This window comes from Nomascus leucogenys, chromosome X (genome assembly GCF_006542625.1).
Source record: "Nomascus leucogenys isolate Asia chromosome X, Asia_NLE_v1, whole genome shotgun sequence".
In the NCBI taxonomy this organism is placed as follows: domain Eukaryota; kingdom Metazoa; phylum Chordata; class Mammalia; order Primates; family Hylobatidae; genus Nomascus; species Nomascus leucogenys.
Window position 1 is genome coordinate 80299 of NC_044406.1, and position 25522 is coordinate 105820.

Below are 25522 nucleotides of genomic sequence, written 5' to 3' on the forward strand. Positions count from 1 at the left end.
CAGGACCTCAGAATTTGGCTGTATTTGGAGACAGGGTATGTAAAGAGGTAATTAAGGTAAAATGAGGTTATTAAGGTAAAATGAGGTTATTAAAGTAAAATGAGGTTATTAAGGTGGACCCTGATCGAGTAAGACTGAGGTGCTTGTAAGAGGACATTGGGAATGGGCGCGGTGGCTCACGCCTGTAATCCTAACGCTTTGAGAGGCCAACGTGGGCGGATCACCTGAGGTCAGGAGTTCAAGACCAGCCTGGCCAACATGGCAAAACCCTGTCTCTACTAAAAATACAAAAATTAGCCCGGCTGGGTGGCAGGTGCCTGTAATTACAGCTACTTGGGAGGCTGAGGCAGAATTGCTTGAACCGGGGTGGCAGAGGTTGCAGTGAGCCGAGTTTGTGCCAATGCACTTCAGCCTGAGTAACAGGGCGAGACTCTGTCTCAGAAAAAAAAAAAAAAAAAAAAAGGGCCGGGCGCGGTGGCTCACGCCTGTAATCCCAGCACTTTGGGAGGCTGAGGCGCGCGGATCACGAGGTCAAGAGATTGAGACCATCCTGGCCAACCTGGTGAAACCCCGTCTCTACTAAAAATACAAAAATTAGCCGGGCATGGTGGTGCATGCCTGTAACCCCAGCTACTCGAGAGGCTGAGGCAGGAGAATTGCTTGAACCCGGGAGGGGGAGGTTGCAGTGAGCTGAGATCGCGCCATTGCACTCCAGCCTGGGCAACAAGAGCGAAACTCTGTCTCAAAAAAAAAAAAAAAAAGATATTCGGACACAGACACACGCAGAGGGATAATCCTATGAAGATGCAGGGAGAAGGCAGCCATCTACAAACTGTAAATCAAAAACTATGTGAGACAGGTCTCATCAATATTGACATTTATTTGCCAAGGTTAAGGACCCGTGACGTGGCCTCAGGAGGTTTGGAGAATTGCCCAAGGTGGGTGGGTTACGGCTTGATTTTACACATTTTAGGGAGACAGACGTTGCAACAAACACATACATCCATACGTGGAAGGCGTACATTGGTTTGGCCCAGAAAGGCAGGACGTCTCTACATGGGGGCCTCCAGGTCATGTGTGGATTCAAGGATTTTCTGATATGCTGTTCAATTTAGCAGAAAGAAATGCCTGAGTTTACATGAGGGGGGTTGTGGAAGACAAGGATTTTGTGATGTAGATGAAGCCTCCAGGTAGCAGGCTTAGAGAGAATGGATGGTAAATGTCTCTCTGTTTTGTTTTGTTTTTGTTTTGAGACGGAGTCTCCCTCTGTCACCAGGCTGGAGTGCAGTGGCACAATCTCCACTCACTGCAACCTCCGCCTCCCAGGTTCAAGCGATTCTCCTGCCTCAGCCTCCCAAGTAGCTGTAATTACAGGCACCTGCCACCCAGCCGGGCTAATTTTTGTATTTTTAGTAGAGACGGGGTTTCACCATGTTGGCCAGGCTGGGGTAAATGTCTCATATCAGAGGTTAAAAGCTGTCGGACTCTCCAGAGAAGACGTGATGAGGGAAGAGGATTGATATGGTTTGGCTGTGTCCCCACACAAATCTTCCCCTGAATTGTAGCTCCCTTAATTCCCAGGTGTCTTGGGAGGGATGTGGTGGGAGGTAATTGAATCCTGGTGCAGGTTTTTTCCATGCTGTTCTAATGAGAGAGAGTAAGTCTCACGAGATCTTATGGTTTTATAAAGGGGAGTTTCCCTACAGGAACCCTGTGTTGCCTGCCACCAGGGAAGCCGTCCCTTTGCTGTGTCTTCATCTTCCACCGTGGTTGCGAGGCCTTCCCCAGCCATGTGAAACCGTGAGTCCGTTAAACCTCTTTCCTTTATAAATTACCCAGTCTCAGGCATGTCTTTATTAGCAGCATGAGAACAGGCTAATACAGCGATTCTTTCTTTTCTTTTTTTTTTGTTTTGTTTTTGAGATGGCGTGTCACTCTGTCACCCAGGCTGGAGTGCAGTGGCTCGAGCTCGGCTCACTGCAACCTCTGCCACCCGGGTTCAAGCGACTCTTCCGCCTCAGCCTCCCAAGTAGCTGGGATTACAGGCACCTGCCACCGGGCCTGGCTGATTTTTGTATAGGGGTTCTTTACAGAATGCAAATTTCCCCCACAAGAGACAGCTTTGCAGAGATAGTCCAAGATAAGTGAAGGACAATATATTTTGCAGAAAAATATGCTGATTCCTTCAGGGCCTGCTGTCTGTCCTGTGATGCTATACCAGTGTTAGGTGGGAATTTGGTATTGTATTGCTACGAAGAGTCTGTTTCATCAGTCTTATCTCAAAAAATAAAGAAAGAAATAATTAATATAGAAAACTGCTATCTTTAGGCCAGGCTCGTGGCTCATGCCTGTCATCGAAGCACTTTGGGAGGCCAAGGCGGGCGGATCACGAGGTCAAGAGATCGAGACCAGCCTGACCAACATGGTGAAACCCCGTCTCTACTAAAAATGGAAAAATTGGCCAGGCGTGCTCATGCGCACCCGTAATCCCAGCTACTTGGGAGGCTGAGGGAGAAGGATCATTCAAACCTGGGAGGCGGAGATTGCAGTGAGCTGAGCTCGTGCCACTGCACTCCAGCTTGGTGACAGAGCGAGATTCCGTCTCAAAAAACAACAAACAAACAAAAAACAAACGCTGCTCTCTTTAGATAGGGTAGCGTGGTGCTTTGGCTCCTGGCTGGCGTCTGGGAACTTGTGTGTAGAAGTTTCACCATCCTAAATGATAAGAGTGCCTCACTGTGTGTAAAGCGTTTTTCATCAACAATATGATTTATGCCAAACACCTGCTTTCCTTCTGGGTGGGACCCTGGAATTTGGGGAGGTACTTGGCAATGGTTGCCTGTGGGACCAGCCCCTAGTAAACAGCCCGTAATTAAGCTGAGTCTCCGATGAGTTTCTGTGGCCGACAGCATTTGACTGACATGTGTGATGAGGACTTGTTGCTTGGAGAACTGGGTATATCGTGTGTAATTCCACCTGGAGACTCTGAAGCTTGACCCTCGATTTTCCCCAGACTTTTCACAATATGCATCTTCCCTTTCTTCATTTTGTTTTGTGTGCTTTGGCCATAATAAATCATAGCTGGCCGGGCGCCTTGGCTCACTCCTGTCATCCCAGCACTTTGGGAGGCCGAGGAGGGCAGATTATAAGGTCAGGAGATCGAGACCATCCTGGCTAACATGGTGAAGCCCCATCTCTACTAAAAATACAAAAAATTAGCCGGGCGTGGTGGCAGGTGCCTGTAGTCCCAGCTACTCGGGAGGCTGAGGCAGGAGAATGGCGTGAACCCAGGAGGTGGAGCTTGCAGTGAGCCAAGATCGGGCCACTGCACTCCAGCCTGCGTGACAGAGTGAGACTCCAGCTCAAAAAAAAAAAATTTACCTGTTTAACCATTTTTAGTTATTTATTTAGTTATTTTGAGGAGGAGTCTAGCTCTGTCACCCAGGCTGGAGTGCAGCAGTGGCATAATCTCAGCTCACCACAACCTATGCCTCCTGGGTTCAAGTGATTCTCCTGCCTCAGCCTCCTGAGTAGCTGGAAGCACAGGCACCAACGGCCACGCCTGGCTAAATTTTGCATTTTTAATAGAGATGAGTATTCACCATGTTGGCCAGGTTGGTGTTGAACTCCTGTTTTTAACGTTTTTTAAATGTACAGTTCAGTAGCATTAAGGACATTCTCATTATTGTGCAATTTTCACCACCCTCCACCCCCAAAGCTTGTTTATCTTCCCCAGCTGAAACTCTGTCCTCATTAAACACTCTTAGGGCCGGGCACGGTAGCTCACGCCTGTAATCCCAGCACTGTGGGAGGCTGAGGCGGGCAGATCATGAGGTCAGGAGTTTGAGACCAGCCTGGCCAACATGGTCAAACCCCATCTCTACTAAAAATACAAAAATTAGCCGGGCATGGTGGCATGTGCCTGTAATCCCAGCAGGAGGCTGAGGCAGGAGAATTGCTTGAACCTGGGAGGCGGAGCTTGCAGTGTGCCGAGATCACACCACTGCACTCCAGCCTGGGCAACAGAGCGAGACTGTCTCAAAAAAAAAAAAAAAAAAAAAAAAAAAAGCACTGCATGTTCTCGTAAGTGCGAGTTGAACAACGAGAACACATGGACACAGGGAGGGGAATATCACACACTGGGGCTTGTCAGGGGTAGGGAGCTAGGGGAGGGATAACATTAGGAGAAATACCTAATGTAGATGACAGGTTGAGGGGTGCAGCAAACCACCATGGCACGTGGATACCTATGTAACAAACCTGCACGTTCTGCACATGTACCCCAGAACTTAAAGTATAATAAAAAAAAAAAATTAACTCCAAAAAAAAAAATAGTAGTGTTCGTACAAAATCTCGGCTCCCTGCAACCTCCGCCTCCCGGGTTCAAGCGATTCTCCTGCCTCAGCCTCCTGAGTAGCTGAAATTACAGGTGCCTCCCACCGTGGCTGGCTAGTTTTTGTATTATTAGTAGAGACAGAGTTTCACCACGTTGGCCAGGCTGGTCTCAAACTCCTGACCTCAGGTGATCGACCTGCCTTGGCCTCCCAAAGTGCTGGGATTACAGGCGTGAGCCACTGCGCCCGGCCTTTTTTTTTTTTTTTTTTTTTTTTTATAAATTAGCTAGGCGTGGTGGTGCCTGTATCCCAGCACTTTGGGAGGCTGAGGCCATAGGCTGCTTGAGGCCAGGTGTTCAAGATCAGTCCAGCAACATAGTCTGACCCCATCTCTAAAAATATTGGAAAAGAAAAAAAAGTCAGCCTTTTTTTCTGAGAGATTTTGACTCCCCTCCATCATCTTTCACTAAGTGAAGCAAGCAAAAGAATTCTGCAAGAACACATGTTGACTTTCTTTTTCTTTTCTTTTTTTTTTTTTTTTTTTTGAGACAGTCTTGCTCTGTCGCCCAGGCTGGAGTGCAGTGGTGCGATCTCAGCTCACTGCAACCTCCGTGTTCAAACGATTCTCCTGCCTCAGCCTCCGGAGTAGCTGGGACTACAGGCACCCACCACCACTCCTGGCTAATTTTTTGTATTTTTAGTAGAGACAGGGTTTCACCGTGTTAGCCAGGATGGTCTTGATCTCTTGACCTTCTGATCCACCCGCCTCAGCCTCCCAAAGTGCTGGGATTACAGGTGTGAGCCACTGCATCCAGCCCTTTTTCTTTTTCTTTTAGAGGTGGTGTCTCGCTCTGTGGCTCAGGCTGGAGTGCAGCAGCATGATCATAGCTCACTGCAGTCTCCACCTCCCAGGTTCAAGCGGTCCTCCTACCTCAGCCTCTTGAGTAAATGGAGCTACAGGCACACACCGCCATATCTGCCTTATTTTATAATATTTCTCACCAGCAATCACCTCTCCCTCGAGCGATGCTCTTGAAAGCTGAACTATAGCCATAGTGGAAAAAGCCAGGGTGTCAGGATAGGCAAGTGGAAAGCCAGGCTGTCAGGCTAGCCACAGTGGAAAAGCCGGGGTATCAGGCTAGCCACAGTGGAAAAGCCGGGGTATCAGGCTAGCCACAGTGGAAAAGCCGGGGTGTCAGGCTAGCCACAGTGGAAAAGCCAGGGTGTCAGGCCTGCATAATTTTGTCCATTGCGGTTTTGTAAAACTTAATTGTGAAATACACATAACAAAATTCACTGTGAGTACCGTTGAACAAAAGCACAGGCTGGGCTCTGTGGTTCACGCCTGTAATCCCAGCACTTTGGGAGGCCGAGGTGGGTGGATCACCTGAGATCAGGAGTTCAAGACCAGCCTGACCAATATGGAGAAATCCCGTGTCTACTAAAAATCCAAAAATTAGCCAGGCGCGGTGGCTCATGCCTGTAATCCTAGCACTTTGGGAGGCCGAGGAGGGCGGATGACCTGAGGTCAGGAGTTCGAGACCGGCCTGGCCAATGTGGGTAACCCCCGTCTCTACTAACAATACAACAATTAGCTGGGCATGGTGGTGGGCGCCTGTAATCCCATCTACTCTGGAGGCTGAGACAGGAGAATCACTTGAACCCAGAAGGCGGAGGTTACAGTGAGCTGAGATCGTGCCACTGCACTCCAGCCTGGGTGACAGAGCGAGACTCCATCTCAAAACAAACAAAGAAAATAAACACAGAAATTAGCTGGGCATGGTGGTGGTGCAAGCCTGTAGTCCCAGGTACTCAAGAGGCTGAGGCAGGAGGATCGCTTGAACCTGGGAGGTAGAGGGTGCAGTGAACTGAGATCACGCCACTGTGCTCCAGTCTGGGCGACAGAGCGAGACTCCATCTCAAAACAAACAAGCAAGTACAGTGTTGTACAACCACTATTACTTTCTACTTTCAAAATATTTTCATCCCCGCAAAGGGAAACTCTTTTATCCATTAATCATTTCCTCCCCATTCTCCTGCCCTCAGCCCCGACGAAGCACGAATCCATTTTCTAACTCTGTGGATTTGTCTTTTCTGGACGTTTCAGAGAAATGGAATCAGACACTCTGTGGCCTTCTGTGTCTGGTTTCTTTCAGTGACCATGATATCTTCAAGGTTCATTCCCGTTGTTTCCTATATCAGGACTTTTTAAAATCTTTCCTTAAAAAATTTTAAATGCAGGTATTACTATTTTTATATTGGCTGAACGATCTGGAATATTTTCAAAGATTTATTTCTGATGTATTTTTATATGTTTATTTTTTTGAGACACAGTCTCAATCTGTCTCCCAGGCTGCAGTGCAGTGACGCAATCTCGGCTCACTGCAACCTCCGCCTCCTGGGTTCAAGCGATTCTCCTGCCTCAGTCTCCCCAGTAGCTGGGACTACAGGCACGCACCACCACATCCGGCTAATTTTTGTATTTTTAGTAGAGGCAGCGTTTCGCCATGTCGGCCAGGCTGGTCTCCAACTCCTGACCTCAGGTGATCCGCCTGCGTTGGCCTCCCAAAATGCTGGGATTACAGGTGTCAGCCACTGTGCCCGGCCTATTTATGATTTAACTTTTTAATTGACAGACAATTGTACAGATGTACCGTATACAGCATGATGTTTTGAAATATGTATACATCGTGAAGTGGCTAAATTGAGCGAAATAACATTTGCATAACCTCACATACTTACTATTTTTGTGAGAGAACCCTTGAAATGTATTTTATTAGTGATTTTCAGGAATGTAATAGATGGTGGCTGGGCGCGGCGGCTCATGCCTGTAATCCCGGCACTTTGGGAGGCTGAGGTGGGTGGCTCAATTGAGTCCAAGAGTTCACCAGCCTGGCTGCTGTGTTGAAACCCCGTCTCTACAAAAAATACAAAACTTAGCCAGGCGTGGTGGCATGTGCCTGTAATCCCACCTACTTGGGAGGCTGAGGCAGGAGAATTGCTTGAACCTGGGAGGTGGAGGTTGCAGTGAGCCGAGATGGCACCACTGCACTCCAGCCTGGGTGACAGAGCGAGACTCTGTCTCAAAAAAAAAAAAAACCATAATGCGTCATTATAAACTCTAGTTACTGTGATGTACAATAGAGCCCTTCAATGTATATGTTCTAACTAAACTTTGTATCTTTTTTTTTTTTTTTTGAGATGGAGTCTTGCACTGTCACCCAGGCTGGAGTGCAGTGGCACAATCTCCGCTCACTGCAAGCTCCACCCTCTGGGTTCAAGCGATTCTCCTGCCTCACCCTCCTGAGTAGCTGGGACTACAGGCGTGTGCCACCACGCTTGGCCTAATTTTTTGTATTTTTAGTAGAGACGGGATTTCACCGTGTTAGCAAGGATGGTTTCGATCTCTTGACCTCGTGATCTGCCTGCCTCGGCCTCCCAAAGTCCTGGGATTACAGGTGTGAGCCACCATGCCCGGCCATGTTGTATCTTTTGACCAACATCTTCCAACCTTCTCCAGCCCCTGGTAACCACCATTCTATGATTCTATGATTTATGGTTCTATGCTCTGATACTATAATTTCAATTATTTTTGATTCTATGTAGAAGTGAGATCATGTGGTATTTGTCTTTCTGTGACTGGCTTATGTCAGTCAACATAATGTCCTCCAGGTTCATCTCCATGTGGTCAAAAATGACAGGACTGTCTTCGTTTTAAAGCCTGAATAGTGTTCTGCCATGAGTATAGACCACATTTTCTTCATGTGTTCATCTGTTGATGGGCACTTGGGTTATCCCATACCTTGGCTATTGTGAATAACACAAAGACTTCCTATTCTTTTTCATGGCTGAGTAATATTCCCCTGTATGGGTGGACCATGTTCTGTTCCTCCACTCATCTGTTGATGGGCACTTGGGTTATCCCATAACTTAGCTATTGTGAATAATGCCGATACTTCACATTCCTTTTCATGGCTGAGTAATATTCCCCTGTATGGGTGGACCATGTTCTGTTCTTCCATTCATCTATTGATAGACACCCATATCTTAGCTATTGTAACTAATATGGTGAGGAGTTCATTCCCTTTTTATGGCTAAGTAATATTCCCTGTATGGGTGGACCATGATCTATTCCTCCATTCATCTGTTGATGGGCACTTGAGTTATCCTATACCTTAGCTGTTGTGAATAAAAAATTTTTTTTTTTTTTTTTTTTTTTTTTTTTTTTTTTTTTTTTTTTTTTTTTTTTTTTTTTTTTTTTTTTTTTTTTTTTCATTCTATTGATAGACTTATTATCCTATTCTTAGCTATTGTACACAAAGACTTCTATTCCTTTTCATGGCTGAGTAATATTCCCCTACGGGTGGACCTTGATCTATTCTCCATTCATCTGTTGATGGGCACTTGAGTTATCCATAACATAGCTTGTGATAACCAAAGACTTCCTATTCCTTTTCATGGCTGAGTAATAGTCTTCTTTATGGGTGGACCATGTTCTGTTCCTCCATATTCATAGATCCTTGGGTTATCCCATATCTTAGCTGTTGTAACTAATAGGATGAGGACTTCATTCCCTTTTTATGGCTGAATAATATTCGAGATACAAGATGTCAACGTACAATGATGAAGTTTATGACTTCACCGTTTTTTCTTGTTCTTGGGAAACAGCCAAGAACTAACATGTTTCCTACACTTTCTATTTCCCTTTCCAATGAGTAGTCTGTCTGTGATTTCATTAGGAAAATACCCCAATTTCCTTACATGCCAATGTATAGAGAACAGGTTAGAGATCCAGATGGAAGATAGAGATCAATTGACCTTTTAGTATGTAAGTGTCTTATGTATGTGAACATAAGCATGTTTTAAAGTACCCATGTGATTTGAAAAATATGCAGATGGAAAGCATTTTTAAAAATTGGAGGCTGGGCACGATGGCTGACACCTGTAATCCCAGCACTTTGGGAGGCCAAGGCAAGTGGATCACATGAGGTCAGGAGTTTGAGATCAGCCTGGCCAACATGGTGAAACCCCGTCTCTACTAAGAATACAAAAAATTAGCCGGGTGTGGTGGGATGCACCTGTAATCCCAGCTACTTGGGAGGCTGAGGCAGGAGAATCTCTTGAACCCGGGAGGCAGGGGATGCAGTGAGCCGAGGTTCTGCCATTGCACTCTAGGTTGGGCCACAAGAGCAAACTCAGTCTCCAAAAAAAAAAAAAAAACAAAAAAAAACCCAACAACATCAACAACAAAAAAACATTGGAAAAACCTTTCTGGGATTATGCCAGAGGCTCCAGTGCAAAGATGAGTTATTACATGGACTTGTCCTGTTTGAAAACTATAGACTTAGGTGAGCCTGGTATGAGAGCCTCATTCCTAAGTGGCGTGCTGTACGAAACATGCTTATGCCCGTATTTGAATCTTTTTCTCTTTCCTGTTTGCTTTCTAGCTTGGTAACTAAAAATGAGAATACGATGCCACTGCCTAAAAATTAGAATTCACATGGTGGATAGATAGTGTCCGGATATTTTAAAAGATGGTGTATTATTAAAAATCCCCAATGAGAGAAAGATGAGCCATAAAAAAAGCTGACTTTTTTTTTTAAAGAGACTTTAAAAAACACTGGACTTGGCGCAGTGGCTCACGCCTGTCATCCCAGCACTTTGGGAGGCTGAGGCGGGCGGATCACAAGGTCAGGAGATCGAGACCATTCTGGCTAACATGGTGAAACCCCGTCTCTACTAAAAATACAAAAAATTAGCCGGCCATGGTGGCGGGAGCCTGTAGTCCCAGCTACTCGGAGAGGCTGAGGCAGGAGAATGGCGTGAACCTGGGAGGCGGAGCTTGCAGTGAACCGAGATCACGCCACTGCACTCCAGCCTGGGTGACAGTGCGAGACTCTGTCTCAAAACAAAACAAGACAAAACAAAAAAACAACATCCTTGGAGCTAAGTGTCTATATCATGGTGAACTTTGTTTTCTTTGATTGAGACAGGGTCTAGCTCTGTCGCCCAGGCTGGAGTGCAGTGGTGTGATCATAGCTCACTGCAGCCTCAACCTCCCTGGTTCCAGCGATCCTCCCACCTCAGCCTCCCTAGTGTGTGGGAATACAGGCGTGTACCACCACACCTGGCTAATTTTTGTACTTTTTATAGGGACGAGGTCTTGCCATGTTGCCCATGCTGGTCTCGAACTCCTGGACTCAAGCCATCCTCCTGCCTCAGCATCCCAAAGTGCTGGGATTAAAAGTGAGTCACCACGTCCAGCTGTGGTGACCTTTGAAAATCATGTTGGTTTTTTTTTTTTCTGTTTGCTCACTGTTTTCTTTTTATTCTTTAACTGACATATAATAATAGTCCATATTCATGAGGTCCACAGTGATGTTTTAACACATACAATGTACAATGATTAGAGCAAGGGAATTATCATATCCATCATCTCAAACGATTCTCATTTCTTTGTGTTGGGTACATTCAATATTCTCCTGCTGAAAGCTATTTGAAACTATATATTATTATTACTATTATTATTTTTTTGAGATGGAGTCTCTCTCTGTCCCCCAGGCTGGAGTGCAGTGGCGTGATCTCGGCTCACTGCAACCTCTGCCTCCCGGGTTCACGCCATTCTCCTGCCACAGCCTCCCAAGTAGCTGGGACTACAGGTGCCCGCCACCACTCCCGGCTAATTTTTTTTGTATTTTTAGTAGGGACGGGGTTTCACCATGTTAGCTAGGATGGTCTCGATCTCCTGACCTCATGATCTGCCCACCTCAGCCTCCCAAAGTACTGGGATTACAGGCGTGAGCCACCGCGCCTGGCCCACAGTGAAATTTTAATACATACAATGTACAAAGATCACAGCAAGGTAATTATCATATTAATCATCTCAAATGATTCTCATTTCTTTGTGTTGGGTACATTCAATATTTTGCTGAAAGCTATTTGAAACTACGTATTATTTTTAACTATAGCCATCCTACAGGGCTATAGAACATTAGAACTTAATTATTCCTCATGTTACCAAAGTCAACATTATCGGAATTACAAGACTTATATCAACATCTCTTGCTTCTGGGCCCAGCGTGGTGGCTCATGCCTGTAATTCCAGCACGTTGGGAGGCCAAGACGGGCGGATCACCTGAGGTCGGGAGTTCGAGACCAGCCTGCCCAACATGGAGAAACTTATACTAAAAATACAAAATTAGCCAGGCGTGGTGTTGCATGCCTGTAATCCCAGCTACTTGGGAGGCTGAGGCAGGAGAATTGCTTGAACCCAGGAGGTGGAGGTTGCAGTGAGCCGAGATCACACCATTGCACTCCAGCCTGGGCAACAAGAGTGGAACTCTGTCTCAAAAAAAAAAAAAAAAAAAAAAAAATCTAAAGATCTCTTGCTTTCTTCCAGGTTCCTATATTTGCATAATTCATTACTAGAGAAATTCAGGTCTCTCATAATGAATTCCTAATAGCTTTTATGAAGTAAAATCAAGCTTGACTTTTTTTCTCTTTTGCTGTCAAAATTCTCATTATTAACTGAATATTGGTGGGGAAATGGCAGATAACGTCAAGCCAGTCATCCACTTTGGCTTTGCGTTTTTTTGTTTTTTTTTTTTTTTTTTTTTTTGAGACGGAGTCTCGCTCTGTCACCAAGGCTGGAGTGCAGTGGCGCAATCTCGGCTCACTGCAAGCTCTGCCTCCCGGGTTCACGCTATTCTCCTGCCTCAGCCTCTCCAAGTAGCTGGGACTACAGGCGCCGCCACCACGCCCGGCTAATTTTTTTTTTGTATTTTTAGTAGAGACGGGGTTTCACCGTGGTCTCGATCGCCTGACCTCGTGATCCGCCCGCCTCGGCCTCCCAAAGTGCTGGGATTACAAGCGTGAGCCACCGCGCCCGGCCTAGCGTTTTTAAAATTGATAAGTTAACCTTCTAAACTGTCTTTTAAAAATTTTATTTGATTTTACTTTAAGTTCTGGGATACATGTGCAGGACGTGCAGGTTTGTTACATAGGATACATGTGCCATGGTGGTTTGCTGCACCTGTCATCTAGGTTTTAAGCCCCGCATGCATTAGGTATTTGTCCTAATGCTATCCCTCCCCTTGCTCCCCAGCCCCTGACAGGCCCCGGTGTAATGTTCCCTTCCTTGTGTCCATGTGTTTTCAATGATCAACTCCCACTTTTGAGTGAGAACATGTGGTGTTTGGTTTTCTGTTCCTGTGTGTGTTGGCTGAGCACGATGGCTTCCAGCTTCATCTATGTCCCTGCAAAGGACATGATCTCATTCATTCTCATAGCTGCACCTTCTACACTTTTAAATTTTGGAATAACTGCAGACCTTCAGGAGGATTACAAAAACAGTACAGAAAGTCCTTCGCACCCCTCTCAGTCAGCTTCCTCTCCTATCTTACGCAACCTGGGTGCATTTATCAAAATGAGACGTCAACGGTGATGCAACACGATTAGCAAGTCTGCAGAGTGTGTTTGCATTTCACCAGATTTTCCGGTCCTGTCTTTTATTTAGATTCAAGATCCCATCCAGGGAGCCATATTGCACTTAGTCACTGCGTCGTCTTGGCTTTCTGCAGTCTCTGCAGAGCTCCTCAAATGCCCCTTGTATTTTTTTTTTTTTTTTTTTTTTTTTTTTTGAGACACCGTCTTGCTCTATCACCCAGGCTGGAGGGCAGTGTGGCACTCTTGGCTCACTGCAACCTCCACCTCCCGGGTTCACGCCATTCTCCTGTGTCAGCCTCCTGAGTAGCTGGGACTACAGGCTCCCGCCACCACACCCGGCTAATTTTTTGTATTTTTAGTAGGGACGGGGTTTCACCGTGTTAGCCAGGATGGTCTCAATCTCTTGACGTCGTGATCTGCCCAACTTGGCCTCCCAAAGTGCTGGGATTACAGGCATGAGCCACCGCGCCCGGCCAATTCCCTTGTTTTTAAGAGCTTGACGATTTTGAAGAGTCGTGGTACAGGTGTGTTAAGAAATGTCTATCATAGCTCACTGCATCCTCTACCTCCCAGGCTCAAGCAATCCACCTGCTTCGGCCTCCTGAGTAGCTGAGACTACAGGCACATGTCTACAAGGCCTGCTAGTTTTTTTATTTTTTGATTTTTAGTAGAGATGGGGTCTCGCTTTGTTGCCCAGGCTGGTAGAGTTCTCTTTTTATATATGGTCCCAGTGACGGAATGCTGGTGATGAATATATGAAGATTCACGCCTCCCATCTCTCAAAGTAGGAGAAGCAAATGCTGATGAAACATTAAGACAATTCCAAGGCACGGGGCAATGTTTTCTCGATGGGGAGTTTTGCTGCGTTTTGTCATGGCTCATGTCCTACATATTGGAATTATTCCATCTGCAGAGGAGGAGGAGGAACCTGAATCTTCACCTTCAATGGTGCCTTTGGCAGCAAAGACCTGGAGATTGTTCACTTGTGAAGGATGCAGGGGACAGATTCAGGGCCGGGTGAGCACCTCCGTTTAGGGTTTAGGAGCTGGACGGCAGCTCTGTAATTTTTCGGCGCTCCCATCGTTGTTGCAGAAAGAGCCATCTCCTTGGGGGATTCTCTTGTCAGGGAGACATGTGTTCAGCAACCTCCCCACACCCTGCATACTTCATCCTGTATCTTGTCTTCAGAGCTGTGTCTTCCTCATCAGCCCTCACTGACGGGGTGGCTGGGAGGATCCAGCCTTTTCCATCTGTATTTGGGCATCCGGGGAAAGACAATGGAGATGGGAACTGGGTGTGGCTGTTTCTTCACCACCAAAAAGGTTCATCAAAAGTTTATATACTTGGCCAGGCGCAGTGGCTCACACCTGTAATCCCAGCACTTTGGGAGGCTGAGGTGGGCAGATTACGAGGTCAGGTGATCGAGACCATCCTGGCCAACATGGTGAAACCCCGTCTCTACTAAAAATACAAAAATTAGCCGGGCATGGTGGCACGTGCCTGTAGTCCCAGCTACTCGGGAGGCTGAGACAGGAGAATCGCTTGAACCCGGGAGGCAGAGGTTGCAGCGAGCCGAGATTGCGCCACTGCACTCCAGCCTGGGTGACAGAGCGAGACTCCATCTCAAAAAAAGAAAAAAAGAAAAAAAAAAAGTTTATATATTTAATCCCAGCACTTTGGGAGGCCAAGGCAAGCAGATGACCTGAGGTTGGGAGTTCGAGACCAGCCTGACCAACATGGAGAAACCCCATCTCTATTGAAAATACAAAATTAGCTGGGCATAGTGGCCCATGCCTGTAACCCCAGCTACTCGAGAGGCTGAGGCAGGAGAATCGCTTCAACCTGGGAGGCAGAGGTGGTGGTGAGCCAAGGTCGTGCCATTGCACTCCAGCCTGGGCAACAGGGGGAGACTCCATCTCAAAACAACAACAACATAAAGCTTATATACTTTATCCAGTCTATCATTGATGGGCATTTGGGTTGGTTCCAAGTCTTTGCTATTGTAGATAGTGCTGCAATAAACATACGTGTACATGTGTCTATAAAGAAAATGTGGCACATAGACACCATGGAATACTACGCAGCCATGAAAAAGAATGGGATCAGCTGGGTGCAGTGGCTCACACTTGTAATCCCAGTGCTTTGGGAGGCCCAGGCAGGCGGATCACCTTAGGTCAGGAGTTCAAGACCAGCCTGGCCAACATGATGAAACCGTGTCTCTACTAAAAATACAAAAAAAAAAAAAAATTAGCTGGATGTGGTGGGGGGCACCAGTAAGCCAAGCTACTCAGGAGGCTGAGGCAGGAGAATCGCTTGAATCCGGGAGGCAGAGATTGCAGTGAGTGGAGGTCTCACCATTGCACTCCAGCCTGGGCAACAAGAGCAAAACTCCATCTCCAAAAAAAAAAAAAAAGGATGAGTTCATGTCCTTTGCAGGGACATGGATGAAACTGGAAACCATCATTCTCAGCAAACTAACACAGGAACAGAAAACCAAACACCGCATGTTCTCACTCATTAAGTAGGAGTTGAACAATGAGAACACATGGACACAGGGAGGGGAACATCACACACTGAGGCCTTTCAGGAGCTGGGGGGCAAGGGGAGGGAGAGCATTAGAACAAATAGCTAATGTATCTGGGACTTACAATCTAGATGATGGGTTGACAGGTGCAGCAAACCACCATGGCACATGTATACCTATGTAACAAACCTGCACGTTCTGCACATGTATTCCAGAACTTATCCCAGCACTTGGGGTGGTTGAGGCGGGCAGATCACGAGGTCAGGAGATCGAGACCCTCCTGACCAACATGGTGAAACCCTGTCTCTACTAAAATAAAAAAAAAAAGTACAAAAATTAGTCGGGCGTGGTGGCGCATGCCTGTAGTCCCGCATGCCTGTAGTCCCAGCTACTTGAGGCTGAGTCAGGAGAATCGCTTGAACCCGGGAGGTAGAGTTGCAATGAGCTGAGATTGCGCCACTGCACTCCAGCCTGGTGACAGAGCAAGACTCCATCTCAAAAAAAAAAAAAAAAAGTTTATATACTTAACCATGTGGAGTTTGCCTTATACTTTGAACCCTTCCAAGAGCCGGGTGCCCCAAAGATCTTTAACTGAATCCCAGACTCATCTATTAGAAGTTCTCTGCATCTTACATGAATTTCAAGCTCACTTCATTTATTTTCTATAATTCCCTTCTTTGGGGATTTGTGTGTAGTGTCCAAGTCAGCCATTTTCTTCTTAGCAAAAGCTGTGATTGCTTTGTAAGATGTTGTAATTCAGGAATATTTATCATCTATTTATATAGATCTTCATGATTATCCATCTTCATTTATATCTACCTATCCATTATCTATCTAATCTATCATCTATCCATTATCTGTGTATCTCTGTCTACCTATTTATCTACCTATCTAATCTATCATCTATCCATCTATCATCTGTGTATCTCTACCTATTTATCTACCTATCATGTATCATTGTCTATTCATATATTATCTATCATTTACCTCTTCTATCTACCTACCTACCTACCTATCATCTATCCATCTATCATCTGTGTATCTCTATGTATTTATGTATCTATCTACCTATCACTTATCATTATCTATTAATATATTATCTATCATTTACCTCATCTATCTATCCACCCACCCATCTATTTATTTATAGATCTATTTATCTACCCATCACTTATCACCTGTCCATATTCATCTATCATCTGTTCATGTATTCTTTCTACTTATCTTGCCATTTACCTATCATCTATCTTATGTACCTATCATTCTATCATCTGTCTATTGATCAGTTATGTAGCAATCTATCATCTCTATCATCTGTCATCTCTTCCCATCATCTGTCTGTGTCTACCCTATTTATCTATCTACCTACCTACCTACCTATGTCTCTATCTACCTATCTATGTCTCCATCTACATATCTAGGTCTCTATCTATTCTCTATCGATTTCTCTCCCTTTTCTCCTCCCTTTCTTTTTGCTCCACCCTCTGCATTGGGCTTCAAAGGAATCCAGTTGGAATGTGAATTTCAGGGATAGCATGAAATGATGCCTGGGATCTCAGCACCGATATCCTACATCTGACCTCAAAGCTTCTAGAAAGAGTGTTACTCAACCGTGTGCTCCCTCACAGATGGGTGTCAATAAAAGAGGAAAAGCCAAGCTTTCTAAGGTTTCAAGGCATCAGGCTGTTCTCAACCCTGCTCCGTTCACCTCCTAGAACAGAATCGGGCTCAAGGTGCATGATGAATATATGCAGAAGCAATAAATGCTCAACCACCAATAAATGCTCACCATCTCCTTGACTTTTCTTCAAGATGCCCCAGATGTGGGAGTGCTTCCTTCCTGGGGAAGTCGCTTGTGTCATCAAATCTAAAATCTCCTCTTGCATCTCCTGTTCTCTGGGATATAATTACATCGTTTGCCAGAGATTTTCTTCAAGCGTGACGGCCAATGTTGTTACCTTGTGACTTGACTTTCTCCTCTCGGTCCTGGTTCGGTGCTAGAGGTAAGGTAGCGGCCGTGTCAGAATTCTGAACACGTTTGGTTCAGAATAACATCAGTACTCACCATGATCCTTGAGTCTGACCGATGTTTGTGTCTGCACTTTGGCCTCTTGGCTCTTTAAGTGAAAGTTGTAAATTTTCTGTTGTAAACAGCACAGAAATGTCAAATCCTTGACCCAGGGAGAAAGAGAATAAATCAAGCCCCTAATGTGTTTCATATTCAGAGAAGCATTCAAAGGTTGATGAGAAATAAATGTTTATTCAAAAGATGATTTTTCTTTTTCTTTCTTTCTTTTTTTTTTTTTTGAGATGGAGTCTCACTGACGCCCAGGCTGGAGTGCAGTGGCACAATCTCAGCTCACTGCAACCTCCACCTCCTGGGTTCACGCCATTCTCCTGCCTCAGTCTCCCGAGTAGCTGGGACTACAGGCGCCTGCCATCACATCTGGCTAATTTTTTGTATTTTTGGTAGAGACGGGGTTTCACCGTGTTAGCCAGGATGGTCTCAATCTCCTGACCACACGATCCACCCGCCTCAGCCTCCCAAAGTGCTGGGATTAGGGGCGTGAGCCACCGTGCCCAGCTAAAAGATGATTTTTCTTTAACTGTTCTCTGTCTAGTTGTTAAATCAATTATGTATATTGTTTCTGTATTTCTCCTTAATTTTCAAAATAAGCAGAACTTGGAAAGATCATGAAGAATGTCAATGGTGTGTATTTTGAGCCTCTAGCATTCATCAATGCTGAGACCTTTTTTACATTGATTGATTGATTGATTGATTGAGACACAGGAGGTCAAACTGTACAAATAAATGGTCATTATTAGTCCTTAAAATATATCTTAGCCGGGCATGGTGGCTCACTCCTGTAATCCCAGCACTTTGGGAGGCTGAGGCAGGTGGATCACGAGGTCAGGAGATCAAGACCATCTTGGCTAACACGGTGAAACCCCATCTCTACTGAAAATACAAAAAATTAGCCAGGTGTGGTGGCAGATGCCTGTAACCCCAGCTACTTGGGAGGATGAGGCAAGAGAATGGCTTGAACCTGGAAGGCAGAGCTTGCAGTGAGCCAAGATTGTGCCACTGCACTCCAGCCTGGGCAACACAGCAAGACTGTCTCAAAAAAAAAAAAATATATATATATGTATATATATATATATTCTTACTGATGTGGCCATGAGCAGGTTGAATAGTTACTGCATGGTTTTCCTTTTAATGTGGGATTTTCTGTTCATGGCCATAAGCTGAACATCTTGTCCAGGTTGTGGTTAAGGCTAAGGAACATATAACTCAAGAGCAGGCATTTTCCTTAGCTGAGGGTGTGAGTTCCAGGCTGAGTCTGAAGGCCCGAGACCCAGGAGAGCTGAGGGTGTCAGCTCCAGTCTGAGTCTGAAGGCCTGAGACCCAGGAGAGATGAGGGTGTGACTTCTAGTGTGAGTCAGAAATCCTGAGACCCAGGAGAGCCAGTGGTGTGAGCTCCTGTCTGAGTCTGAAGGCCCGAGACCCAAGAGGGCTGAGGGTGTGAGTTCCAGTCTGAGTCTGAAGGCCTGATCTTTCAACTCAATCAGAGAGCTTTTTCAGTGCTTTTAAAATCCATTTGTCTATATTGAGATTATTGTTCTCAGCTGTAATTTCAATGTTGTCAGACTTCTGAGTTTATCAAGCCTGGTACACTTGCATGTGATTGTGTGAATTTGTGTTTATTTCTGGGCCAAGGTAGAAAGAATAATGAAATCATTAATTCTTATTGAAAGATGAATCAAGTCCATTCCCTAATTATTTCCAGCTTCACTCTGGTGGCCTTGGGTTTCAGAGATGAGAGTGGAGCAAGAGGAGGTATCTCAGAAGATATCAGGAGACTGCATTCCAGCTGGGTGACTCCTAAGTTGGGCAGGGGATTTTTAAAACACCAGTATCTTCCTCCCCTTTGCCTGCTTGGACTTTGGTCTACAATTAGAAAATGGTCCTTCTCAGGGCTATGCAGGGTACCAGGAGGGGTCCAGGAGGAGGTGGGGCTTGGCCATCCTTATGCCATTCTTGCCTCAGTAGCCTCTGAAGGACAAAGAACAAGCAAGTGGGCTGTTAGGTTGCATTGCTGAAAAATGTCACAGGCATCCCCTCTGCAGCAGGACATCACTGGACCTCAAAAGCAGCCTCCTTGGTGGGGCATCTTGGTCCCAAAAGTTAGGAGAGACTAGAGTTGCTTTCATTCCTGTTCACCTGGAATCACGCATTGCAAGTGTTCATTCCCTTGTGGAGTCCTTCTTTCCCTCCCTCCGTCCCTCCCTTCCCTTCCTTCCTTCCTTCCCTTCCCTCCTTCTTTCCCTCCCTCGCTCCTTCATTCCTTCCTTCTTTCCCTCCCTCCCTCCTTCATTCCTTCCTTCCTCTTGTCTTGATGTGTCGCCCAGGCTGGACTGCAGTGGTGCAATCGCAGCTCACTGCAACCTCTGCCTCCTAGGTTCAAGCGATTCTCCTGCCTCAGACTCCTGAGTGGCTGGGATTACAGGTGTCCGCCACCACAGCTGGCTAATTTTTCTTTTTTTTTTTTTGTAATTTTAGTAGAGATGCAGTTTCACCATGTTGGTCAGGCTGGTCTCAAACTCCTGACCTCAGGTGATCCACCTGCCTTGGCGCCTCCCAAAGTGCTGGGATGACAGGCATGAGCCCCTGCACCCAGCCAGTGGCTGTCTTTCCTTGGCCAGGGTGTCTATGCAATTGAGCTTGGGTTAGGGGCAACTATGCATTTAATGCAGGTCGGTCGATTATATGGTTTACTCTTTAGGGTTTTCCTTTGCAAAGAGTGTACAGTAATGGATGCCATGTGGGTGGCTGGAACGTGGCAGACATTCTCTGGAATAATGCTGGCAAAATGCTCTTTCCTCCTAAGAGAAAAAGACACCCATCAGTCCAGGAGGATGCCTGAGAAAACAGTCATCAATCGGGAAAGAAAAACATAGCCGTCTCCATTGCACGCCACAATTGAGCCAGCACTATATTTCCCTCTTTAGTTGTGTGTGTCTATGTGTGTGTCTATGCCTGGTGTGTGTAGTATAAGATCCAGACTGAAGGCCTGAGACCCAGGAGAGCCGAGGGTGTGAGTTCCAGTGTGAATCTGAAGGCCTGAGACCCAGGAGAGCTGAGGGTGTGAGTTCCAGTGTGAATCTGAAGACCTGAGACCAAGGAGAGCTGAGGGTGTGAGTTCCAGTCTGAGTCTGAAGGCCTGCGTCTGGAACTCACACTGTCTGCTTTGCATGGGAATGTACAAGGATTGTCAACGCTGCTGAGCTCGTTAAACATTTCATACTCTCTCTCTCTCTCTTTTTTAATCATACTGCAGCCATTCTTTTTTCCCTAAGGGATTTGTTTCTAACCCACTGAGAAGCAGTAAAGTGTCATCAACCACAGATTGTGCCTATTGCAAAGTGAAGTCTTATGTTGCTTTAGCCTGCAAAAAGCATGAGAATTCTGAAGTAAAATATCAACAGTGCATTCATTATAATGATTTTGTGGTTCAACTGAAGCTTATATGTCAGAGAACCCATGCTTATTTTTATTTACTTTGTTTTTTGAAAGTCAAAATTTACGTTTATTTAAAAGTTTTTCTTTTTTTAAATTTGTATTTGAGGTACAAAGGACCATGTGAAACTTTATCATGGGGGTTTGTTGTACAGATATTTCATCACCCAGGTATTAGCCACCAGTACCCAATAGTTATCTCTTCTGCTCATCTCCCTTCTCCCACCCTCCACCTTCAAGGAGACCCTACTTTCATTCTCTGTGTGAAGAGGTTCTCATAATTTACCTCCCACTTATAAGTGAGAACATGTAGTATTTGGTTTTCTGCTCTTAACATTAGTTTGCTTAGGATAATGACCTCCAGCTCCAACCATGTTCCTGCAAAGGACATGATCTCATCCTTTTTTATGGCTGCATAGTATTCCATGGTGTCTATGTGCTACGTTTTCTTTTTTTTAATGTTTTTTTTATTTTTTCATGATTATACGTTAAGTTCTAGGGGTACACGTGCACAACATGCAGGTTTGTTACATATGTATAATGTGCCATGTTGGTGTGCTGCACCCATTAACTCGTCATTTACATTAAGTATTTCTCCTGATGCTATCCCTCCCCCCTCCTCCCACCCCACGACAGGCCCTGGTGTGTGATGTTCCCCATCCTGTGTCCAAGTGGTCTCATTGTTCAATTCCTACCTATGAGTGAGAACATGCAGTGTTTGGTTTTTTTGTCCTTGTGATAGTTTGCTGAGAATGATGGTTTCCAGCTTCATCTGTGTTCCAGCAAAGGACATGATCTCATCCTTTTTTATGGCTGCATAGTATTCCAAGGTGTATATGTGTCACATTTTCTTTATCCATTCTCTCATTGATGGGCATTTAGGTGTATTCCATGTCTTTGCTATTGTGAATAGTGCTGCAGTGAACCTATGCATGCACGTGCCTTTTTTTTTTTTAACACAGAGTCTCACTCTGTCAGCAGGCTGGAGTGCAGTGGCATGATCTCAGCTCACTGTAACCTCTGCCTCCTGGGTTCAAGCAATTCTTCTGCCTCTGCCTCCTGAGTAGCTGGGATTACAGGCACCCAACACCACGCCTGGCTAATTTTTGTATTTTTAGTAGAAACAGGGTTTTACCATGTTGTCCAGATGGTCTTGATCTCCTGACCTCGTTATCTGCCTGGCTTGGCCTTCCAAAACTGTGCCTGGCCTCGCACGTGTCTTTATAATAGAGTGATTTATATTCCTCTGGTTATAGACCCAGTCATGGGATGGCTGGGTCAAATGGTCGTTCTTTCTTCAAAATGCTTAAGTTTAAAAAATTTGACTCTCACCATTCATTGCGATGAAACCTGCAAATGTGTCCTTAAAATAAATAATAAATAGGCCGGGCACAGTGGCTCACGCCTGTAATCCCAGCAGTTTGGGAGGCCGAGGTGGGCGGATCATGAGGTCAGGAGATCGAAACCAGCCTGGTTAACACGGTGAAACCCCGTCTGCACTAAAAATACAAAAACTAGCCAGGCGTAGTAGCATGAGCCTGTAATCCCAGCTACGTGGGGGGCTGAGGCAGGAGAATCGCTTGAATCTGGGAGGCGGAGGTTGCGGTGAGCTGAGATTGCGCCCCTACACTCCAGCTTGGGGAGAGATCAAGGCTGCATCTCAAAAAGTAATGATAATAAAAATAAGTAAATAAGTAAAACCTGCCTCCAGACAATGGAATAATTTTGAGAACTAACATGAAATGAGCTATCAAGCCACGAATAAGCATGCAGTAACCGTGAGTGCATATTACTCAGTGAAAGAAGTCAATCTGAAAAGGCCACCTACTGTAGCATTCCAACTCCATGACATTCTGGAAAATGCAGAACAATGGGGACAGTCAAAAGATCCCTGGTTTCCAGGGACTGCGAGTCTTTTATTGACTTCTCTGCAATGGGGCTATGGAGTTCTAACATTTGTACAGATAGTTTCTTCAGTAAATTGGTTATATGGCAGCCAGATGTTAGCTACTGGTTGACTTGGGCAATCATTAATCAATAACCTTCATCTATTTTATTTATGTATATATGCACACATATACAAACCCATATAGTGGATGGAGTATGTGGTAGATTTGTTAGATGGTGTCTCTCTGTCCATCTCTCTCTCTCCATGTATGTCTATGTGTGTGTGTATAGACAGATGGTAGGTAGATAGATAGATGATAGATATGGGTGGGTAGATGATAGGTAGATAATAGATGGATGAATAGATACATACATACATACATGGATGTATAGATGGATGATAGATACATAGATGAATACATAGATGATGATAGGTAGGTAGATAGATATGGGTGGGTAGATGATAGGTAGCTAATAGATGGATGAATAGATAGATGCATACATACATGGATGTATAGATGGATGATAGATACATAGATGAATGCATAGATGATGACAGGTAGGTAGATAGATATGGGTGGGTAGATAGGTAGATAATAGATGGATGACTAGATACATACATAGATGAGTAGATGATAGATGGATAGATAATGATAGGTAGATATATAGATAGATAAATAGATATGGGTGGGTAGATGATAGGTAGACAATAGATGGATGAATAGATAGATAGATAGATGGACTTATAGATGGACGATAGATACATACATAGATGGATAGATGACAGATGGATACATAGATGATGATAGGTATATAGATATGGGTGGGTAGATGATAGGTAGATAATAGATGGATGAATAGATACATAGATAGATGGACTTATAGATGGATGATAGATACATACATAGATGAATAGATAGATGGATAGATGATAGGTAGATAGATGATAGATATGGGTGGGTAGATGATAGGTAGATAATAGATGGATGAATAGATAGATACATACATAGATAGATGGACTTATAGGATGATAGATACATAGATGAATAGATAGATGATAGATGGATACATAGATGATGATAGATGATAGATATGGTCGGTAGATGATAGGTAGATAATAGATGGATGAATAGATAGATACATACATAGATAGATGGACTTATAGGATGATAGATACATAGATGAATGGATAGATGATAGATGGATACATAGATGATGATAGATGATAGATATTGGTCGGTAGATGATAGGTAGATAATAGATGGATGAATAGATAGATACATAGATAGATGGACTTATAGATGGATGATAGATACATACATAGATGAATAGATAGATGGATAGATGATAGGTAGATAGATGATAGATATGGGTGGGTAGATGATAGGTAGACAATAGATGGATGAATAGATACATACATAGATGGATGTATAGATGGATGATAGATAAATACATAGATGAATAAATAGATGATAGATGGATACATAGATGATGATGATAGGTAGATACATACATACATAGACAGCTATAGATGATAGATGACATGTCTATCTATGTTTCTATGTATCTATGTACTCATCCATCCGTCCATCCATCCATCTGCACACATATGTAGTCATGCACCACATAATATTTCATGTGGTCCATGATGGACCACATATACAATGATACATTACAATACTGTAGTCTTCCTGTACCCTGTTCTATGTCTAGGTATGTTTAGATACGTAATTACTTAGTGTTACAATTGCCTACAGTATTCAATACAGTCGCATGCTGCCCAGGTTTGTAACCTAGGAGCAATAGGCCATATTGTGTAGCCCAGGTGTAGAGTAGGCTGTGCTATCTACGCTTCTGTAAGTGCACTCTCTGATGTGCATACAAGAATGAAATCATGTCATCATGCATTTTCTAGAATCTATGTTTTAAGTGACCCATGACATGTCTGTAATGACTTTATATGGTAGATGAGGTATCTATCTATATATCTATGTCATCATCTATCTATCCCATCCATCGATCCATCCATCCTTCCATCCATCGATCCATCCATTCATGTATCCATCCATCCATCCATTTATTCATCTACCCACCTTGTCTGTCTATGCAATCTCATCCATCTATCTACCCATCTATCTACCTACCTTGACTATCTATCCGTCCATCCAACCATCCATTTATCCATCTACTCACCCTGCGATCTATTGATGTATGATTGATGATCTATGTATGTATCTATGTATCTATCATCTATCTATCTATCTATCCATCATCTATCTATCTATCTAATCTATCCATCTGCTTACCCATCCAATCAACCATCCATACGTCTATCCATCCATCCATCCATTTATCTATCCACTCACTCTCTCTCCATCTCTATCTGTTCCATCTCATCAATCTATCTATCCATTCATCTACCCACCCTACCTGCCTATGTATCTATCTATATATTTATGTATCTCTGTATGTATGTAAGTATGTATGTGCCTATCTGTCCGTCCGTCCATCCATCCATCCATCCATCCATCCATCCACTTACGCTGCCTGCCTCTCTTTCTCTCTCTGGTAGATAAAAGTTACAATTAATTAATGATTTTCAAAGTAACCAGTAGTTGAAATCTGGCTGCTATATGACTGGCTTACTGAAGAAAGTGTCTCTAAGTCAGAATATTAGAAGTCTATTGCTCCAGAGCATTTAATGAAAGAAGATATATTTCTGAAGTTAATTTATTTTTCACCAGAGGTGATTTTTTGAGGACTTTTAAATGGAAGAGGGTTTGAATATATTGCAGAGATCAATACATTCTTGAA